The 8,155-nt window shown below is 37.7% G+C and overlaps 1 long non-coding RNA gene across 1 annotated transcript; it reads left to right on the forward strand.

Moving 5' to 3' along the window:
* The first annotated feature begins 972 nt into the window (after positions 1–972).
* Positions 973–1,506, forward strand: LOC107659277 (uncharacterized). The gene is made up of 3 exons (XR_001630893.1): positions 973–1,023; positions 1,240–1,296; positions 1,482–1,506. It is a non-coding gene; the product is annotated as an uncharacterized LOC107659277 (long non-coding RNA).
* The last annotated feature ends 6,649 nt before the right edge of the window (positions 1,507–8,155 follow it).

Consider the following 8,155-nt stretch of genomic DNA (forward strand, 5'->3'; position numbering starts at 1 on the left):
GCCCGGTGCTCGTGATGGCTGGTCCGGGCACGCGCCCGGTGCTTGTGATGGCTGATACGGGCCCGCGCCCTTTGCTCATGATGGCTGGTCCGGGCAAGCGCCCGGTGCTCGTGATGTCTGATACGGGCCCGCGCCCGTTGCTCGTGATGGCTGGTCCGGGCAAGCGCCCGTTTCTCGTGATGTCCGATACGAGCCTGCGCCCGTTGCTCGTGATGGCTGGTCCGGGTCTCGTGATGACTAGGATCCCTAGTCTCCATCTCCAGCCTCTGAGTCCCGGACTGGGTTAGGGCATAGGATAAATATGGTTAAATAATGGCTTTTAAGGTTATAAGGTTCATTTATCAGCCACATCTATTTTTATGATTTGGCTATCTTCAGGTTGGGTTATGGCACTGCTTTGGTTCAGTTCTGGCTAAAATGATGTGGATCATTGTGACCCCCCACCCCCCAGTGAAGAACTGTAGCATGAATGTTTATTGGCTAATCATACCGACAGGAAGAGGTTTTTAGCTTCCTATCCACACACACACACACACACACACACACACACACACTTCTTCATCATTCACACGTCTTGCTCTCATGGCAGCACCAAGGAAATATGTATACATGATGAAACCTGCAGGTATCACATTTCTTTATAAATGGTCTATATGTAAAATGAAATGTAAATATCAGATGCACTAAAAGATGAGTTTATTTTAATCATCAATGTCTTTAATAGCTCTATGAGCTGCATCAGTGAGTTGTTTCACTTTCACTTTGTCACAGAACCCTATGAGAAGCTAATATGTGTGTAAAAGACTGTGTGTTTTATATTATTGACTGCCCCATGTGTAACAAACAGAGTTAGGATTTTATTTAGTTTTATTGTGAATTCTTATGAATTCTGCAGGGTTGATTTCATGTTGTACTGGTGCCCTCATGTGGTTTGTGTGAGAACTGCAGGCAGATAAAATGTTCGGTAAGACAGGAGATGACGCAACACAGCACAGCAGTTGCAATGTGTACTGCACGCTGTGGGTGGGTATGCTTATGCTCCGTCTCAATTTAGTTATATATATTCGATTATAAGGCAAAATAAGTTGAGTTTTCAAGTATTTGATGTTTATGATTTAGTTAGGGTAATATTTTGACCATTTAATTTGACTATTAACATATATTTTATAAGTTATTTGGCCGTTTGTGAACTCTCGTTAGCAAGGCCACAATGATAATTTTATTTTACATTTTATTTAGGTCACTTATGCCTGCAGCAAAATAACCACTAAAGGGGTGATTTATTTCATTTTACAGGTATGTCTTCTTATGTTTTTGTTTGTTATTACTATTGTTATATGTAAAATGTGGTCGTGTGTTGCGATGTTGTTAATACTGTTATGACGCAACACAGCAGCAGTTGCAATGTGTACGACACGCTGTGGGTCACTTATGCCTGCAGCAAAATAACCACTAAAGGGGTGATTTATTTCATTTTACAGCCTGCAGTAAAGAAAAGAAAGATTCATACCAGCCAGCATTGTGTCCGAGCCTTTATTGGAGGGGGGTTCGGACAAAGATTGAGTCCGTTGTACAGAGTGGTGTCTTATCGGATCTCAGTGGTGTCCGTCCAAGTCACATCGTAGAGTGGAGGAGAAAGACCACATCCGTCGCACATGTACCAAAGTGATCATTTTCGAGTTTGACATTCGATAATATATCGATAATAAATCATGAGAGGTTAGTCTTGATTGGCAGCGCTGTAGAATCAGCTCACGATCCGAACAGAGTCATCAATAATGCGCGGGACTCGAGGACGCGGCCAAAACCTGCGTTTCTCCAAAGCATCGCAAGCTTAAGTAGATCGTAAAAACGATCGTACGACTGATCTTAGTATAACGGTCTGTTTCCCAAAAGCATCGTAACTTCAGTAGCGCTTGAAAATCATTGCAGATCTACTAGTGCTCAGGAGCAATGGTAAAGCCAGTGTTATGCCAAATAATTTTCAGGGGAAGTTGCTAAAGGAAGGTCGATTTGTTGCTAAAAGTTGCTGAAAGATGTTGTGATGTCATTGCGCGATGACGTCATTACGTAATCACGATGCAAAATTGTGTAAATATATACATATATATGAAAAAAAAAAAAAAATTATGTTAATTTAGATTTGTTCGTAAAATAATTAAATTCATAATATAATATTAAAATAGAAATAACTATTTTTAAACACAACATTGAATTATTGAACACTTACACATTTGTGAACGATTGCAATTTAAGTTTTTATTAGCTAGTAAACTAGTAAAACTACACATTCTGAGCAGTTCTAGTTTTAAAGGGGTCCTATTATGCTCTTTTACAAAGTCTTGATTTTGTTTTGGGGGTGTACTAGAACATGCTCTCATGCTTGGTGGTTCGAAAAACGCATTATTTTTCACATAATTTACATGATTAAAATACCTTTCTCCCATCCTGGCACAAACGGCTCGATTAGTTCCGGCTTTGATGAAGGTCCGCCTTCCGAAAAACAAAATGTGTTGTGATTGGTTAGCTGCCCCAGTGCGTTGTGATTGGCGAACAGCTTAGACGGTGTTTCAGTACTGCCACGCCCCTTGCTCCGTCTGCTAAATTTGTTGCTAGGTGCTTCTGGAAGAAAAAGTTATGAGAGTTATGCAGAGTTATGAGGCAGATTGCACCTTTAACTTTATTCATTTATGATTGTACTTCTCTTTATTACTCTTTTATTGGTTAAATGAATTTAAAAATGAAATAATTAAAAAGAAAAGGAAAGAAAAGAAAATGAAAATATACATAAATATGAACAGTGCTGATAAAACATGTCGGCAATAAACTTTTTTTGTCTGTACCTGTAGAAATGTATTGGCTAGATGAAGTATACAAATGTGTGCTACTATCACCCTTAATATGTACACTTTATATATTAATACTATCTAAACCTACATGTTTATGTTTGAAAATGACCATCAAGCATTAGTCATTGACTTCAGAAACACTTGGAAGAGCTCATTAGACTGACTCAGGCTCAGCTTGAGGCATACTCCTCCGTGGAGGTTAATGCAATCATTGGTCCAACCATCTGGTTTTTAATTGCCATTTTCTGCAGTGCCCTTCCTTTTTGCCAGGCTTGCAAAGTCCTGCCACTTCTTGCGGACCTCCTTCCCTGATCTCTGTTAATTCTGTAGCAAAGTCCTCCCATATGTTTTGTTTTTCTTTATTTGTGTGGTGTCCTTTAAATCTGCTGAAAACATCTGACATCTCCACCTCCTCCAGAAGAACATTAATTTCATCTTGTTGAAAGGTATTTTATTTCTAATCCAGGTCAGGTGACGACTATCAGGTTCAAGGATACGGTTCTTCTATAAGGTAAGATTTCAGCACTTGACAAACTCTGAAGTAGCATGTAGAAAGTGTTTTCGCTTGTTCGTGTGTAGTGCATTTTTGGGAAACGCACGTGGAGTTGGGGCGAGCGTTCGTAACCTTGCGCGTAGAGAGCGCTCTTAAGAGCTAAGATCCATCGCTATCTGGAAACGCAGCCCTGATCAGTTTCATCTATAAATAGACTGCTGTTGTTTTGTCTATACCCAGCAAGCAATTTTGCGTTTAAAAGACGTCTATTCGCCGTCTAAACACAGCCCAGACTCACTGAATGAATCAGCCATTTGAATTAATGATTTAATATCTTATTCTAAAGACTTACCGCCACCTACTGGCTTTTTTACTTTCATATTGTTGTTATGTATAACTTTATGTATTTGAAACATTAATATGATAGTGTTAGGCAATTATATATGTAGCTATGCAAATAAACACAACACAATAAATCATTGTGTATATCAAATGTAACTGTAATTGTCTACTCTGTAGCACTATTGTTTTCAATGCAAAAACATTACATTAATTCAAAATTAATTTACCGATTTACTCATTTAACGTTAACGGATCGCCAGGTAGGCGTACAGCAGTGACAGGCAGACACATATAAAGGAGTCCTGTATGGAAAGATGTTTCCCAGCCAACACTTGTCCATTTTCACCCGTACACAAGTGAACAGAACACTGAGCATCGGCAGTAATGAGGCGTGTGGGAGTGACGTCACCGCCCCTCTTCATCTGATTGGCTGAGGAGGAGCTGTCAATCTAGAACTAGTGGACCAATGATGATGTTTTAGCCCTCCCTGATTTACATGAAACTCTAGCCGCAACATTTGGAAGAAGAAGCTCAGAACGTGGAAACGAGCGAAGGGAAAAGCACCATAAGCATACAAAAAAAAAATAAAAATGTGCAGAAAATGTCTGAGAGCACAAAAAACAGACATATAACCAAGGAAAACATGATTTTGTCTGCAATTCGGATAATTTTGCATTAATATTTCAGTGCTGTGCAATATGATTTTAAATGTGTTTAAAGTTTTGATTTGTGCTTATTATTATTTTTAAATGTGTTATTAATTTTTTGATTTACACTTATTATTTTTTTGAACCTTGACCACTATTTGCTATTCTGAAAACTTTGCTTTCGTTTTTTTAATTTTGTGCAATATAATTTTACTTGCGTTTTTAAATGTTGGTTTCACGCTTGTTAATTTTTTAAATCCGTGACTGCAATACATTTGGCGGGAAAATGATCCCATACGAGAGCCACTGAAAAACTACAGAAAAGTAAAACTACTTCACTTTAGCATTACTGGCCACGAGTAGCCTACTAAGGAGAGATCACACATCAGCTGCTCAAAAAATGTGTCAGTGAGACGAACTGAGCGCGAGCGCAATCCTGTAACAGTCACAGGCGGGAAATAGTGGAGCGCGTGAAGGAGAGATGCACTGTTCAAGGTCTCCATTAATTCCTGCTTGTAGCAATTTAATGTGTATATATTTTGAAAGCATTGAATCGCTATATAAATCGCGATTCATTCGATTCTTAGCGTTTTAAATCGATTACTGTCCGAAATCGGCGATTCACGAAAATGTGTTTAAAGTTTTGATTTGTGCTTATTTTTTTAAATGCGTTATTACATTTTTGATTTTCACTTATTATTTTTTGATCAGTGACCATTGTTTGCTATTCTGAAAACTTTGCTTTCATTTTTACATTTTGTGCAATATAATTTTATTTGCGTTTTTTAATTTTGGTTTCACGCTTGTTATTTCACGCTTGTGACTGCAATACATTTGGCAGGAATATGATCCCATAAGGATTAAATAAGATTTGTGGATGCAAATAAACTAATGTTTTATTTTATTACCGAACTTAAACTACAGTATACTAAAACACCAACTGATGTAGCCTGTGTGAATGTATGGTGACAAATAGAATAAATATACAACATAAAACCAACGTCATGTGTACATTTTAAGAAGATGCACAACACAGGCTACTAAAGTTTCTCGCGGTCAGTCGCGCGCAACTCTGAGGTTCTCGGCTCATTTTGAGTCATGAACAATTCAGTGAATCACTCACTAGAGACTCGCTCCGACCGGATCATTTAATCAGTGAGTCGTGGACTCGAGAACCGAATGAATTGTTCAGTGTGATTTGTGAACCGACTCAGGTTGACTGAAAAGAATCGTCTCGTTCACGAATCGGACAATTTAACTGAATTAAAACAGTGTCAATTATGATAAAAAAGGAGACAGAGGGAGTTTATATTGTATTTATATTGTTTTCACTACATATCGCTTCAAAGCAGATTTGTGTGTCTGAATGTCAGTCTTGTTACAGAAATGATGCTTTAATAATGTCTTTGAGCTCATATGAATCTGCATAAGGTGTTTGAGAGGAATCAAGACTCATGTTCATATGGCAATGATAATAAACAGCTCTATGATATGAGTAACACAGTAATGAATTCAGTGAACAGTGACTGTCCTTAAGGTTAACGGACTGTTAATGAAGGTTAAAGCAGCTGAAAGTGTTTTACTGATCTGTCCGTCCATAAACAACATTAAACACATCCACAGCAGGGGTGTATTCCAGAAAGGAGGTTCAATAAACACGGAGTTAAAACTTGAACTGAGTTTTTCGGTTTCTGAACAGAGTTAGTTCAATCCACTCTGAGTAGGTTGACTGAGTTTAGCGCGTGCACCATGACTATGAGAAGCCATGATCAATGGTGCTCCGAAATTACGATTCACCATGGCAACAGCTCCCGCCAAAAACACTTCAGCATACTACGGAATACGTGACTTTAATTGTAGGTGAAAACTGGCAGAAAGGTCATTTATTGAACTAATATTCATTTTCATGGTATCCCACGGGCAAAAAATAGTTAATGCTTTTCCACATAATTAAATGTTCTCTAATCCAACATGCTACATTTCTTGATTAGGGCAATGAAAAACATTTGACTTCTATTCAGAAGCCAACAGCAAGAACTTAACTATGAACTACTCTATGAACTTAACCTGGGCAGGATCAGGTTTTCTTCGGTAAACCCAGTTTCTTACAGTCTCCTCCCACTTTTTAAAGTGATGTTTAAATACCTCATTCATTCATTCATGCTGCAAAAATGCTTTTCTTACCAAGTATTTCTGTCTCATTTCAAGTACAAATATCTAAAAATTCTTAAATCACGATGCATTTTCTATATATGAAAAATTATATAGCCTATGTTTATTCTTGTTTCCTGGGGGGAAGGAAACAAGTGCATTTTACTGAAAACATGTAAAATTATCCGCCATTAGTAAGGCCGCTGTATGCAGAGCCGTAACGAAGGTGTGCCTCGCTGACGTTCACTTAACATCTTGCTGCGGCGACCTCTGGAAGTAACCCAATAATTAGAATTTCCTTTAGAATTTCCAGTGTGGTTGGATGCATTGATGACGCGCATATTCCCATCATCGCACCTTCCGAAAATGAAACATGGAATGGAAGGATGCCATATGGAAGTGAAGTCCGAGATATATGCTGTAACCACCACCACAGCTGTTACATAAACACAAATTATGCACAATTTATTTGGTCATCTTTATTTCCTACAAATACAAAAGCAAGAGTTATTATTTTTTTACTGTTGGATTTTAGTATTCTTCCAATACTTGGTATTATAGCCATCTCCTCTTCATCTGTTCTTCATTATTTTGTGAGCGTTCTTGCTGTTGACGGAGTAAAAGTCAAATGTTAATTTCATTACTCTAATTAAGAAATGTAACAAGTTGGATTAGAGAATCTTTAAGGATGCATTGATGACACGCATATTCCCATCATCGCACCTGAAAATGAAACCGATATGGAATGGAAGGATGCCAGATGGAAGTGTAGTCCGAGACATATGCTGTAACCACCACCACAGCTGTTACATAAACACAAATTATGCACAATTTATTTGGTCATCTTTATTTCCTACAAATACAAATACTTTACCTGATTGACTTGTAGCCATCTCCTCTTCATCTGTTCTTCATTATTTTGTGAGCGTTCTTGCTGTTGACGGAGTAAAAGTCAAATGTTAATTTCATTACTCTAATTAAGAAATGTAACAAGTTGGATTAGAGAATCTTTAATTATGTGAAATGATTAGAGTATGTGGAAAAAAAGCTGCTGCACATTGAAATAGACACTGAATGAAATGTATTTAATATATCAAATGTTTGTGAAGTCATGTAGCCTGCACCCATGAACATTTTATGCTTAAAGCTTTACCTGATTGAATTGTTTTTATACTTCATTTTTAGCTGCTGTCACGTTCTTTTTTTTTCGCCCATGGGATGCATGAAAATTAATATTAGTTCAATAACCTACCGTTCTGCCAGCTTTCACCTCTGATATTATAACAGTGATTAAGAATTAAAGTTATTTATTGACTCAAAGTATGCAGACGTCTTTTTGTTCGTGCTGTTGCCATGGTGAATCATAATATCGGAGCTCCACTGATCAAGACTTCTGTAAGGTCCATGCACTTGGCCCAAGGAAGGTATCCAGTAGTGGATGAAGGTCTCTTGCGTGTTCGGTCTTTTCAGCGCGCAGAGTTATTCAATTTAGATTTAACTCAAATCTGACTCCATTTTATTATCTAATCTGACTCCATTTTAGTATGACCTCGAATTTAGGTTGAAAGGCAAATTGGTTGTTTGTCGGTCTCTAATTATTCTGACATTCGATTATTCTAGTTAACTCTTTACTTATATTTACTCGTTCATTAGGAATCTATGTCGCTTAGGGT

This window comes from Sinocyclocheilus anshuiensis, unplaced genomic scaffold, assembly GCF_001515605.1.
Source record: "Sinocyclocheilus anshuiensis isolate Anshui unplaced genomic scaffold, SAMN03320099.WGS_v1.1 scaffold1193, whole genome shotgun sequence".
In the NCBI taxonomy this organism is placed as follows: Eukaryota; Metazoa; Chordata; class Actinopteri; order Cypriniformes; family Cyprinidae; genus Sinocyclocheilus; species Sinocyclocheilus anshuiensis.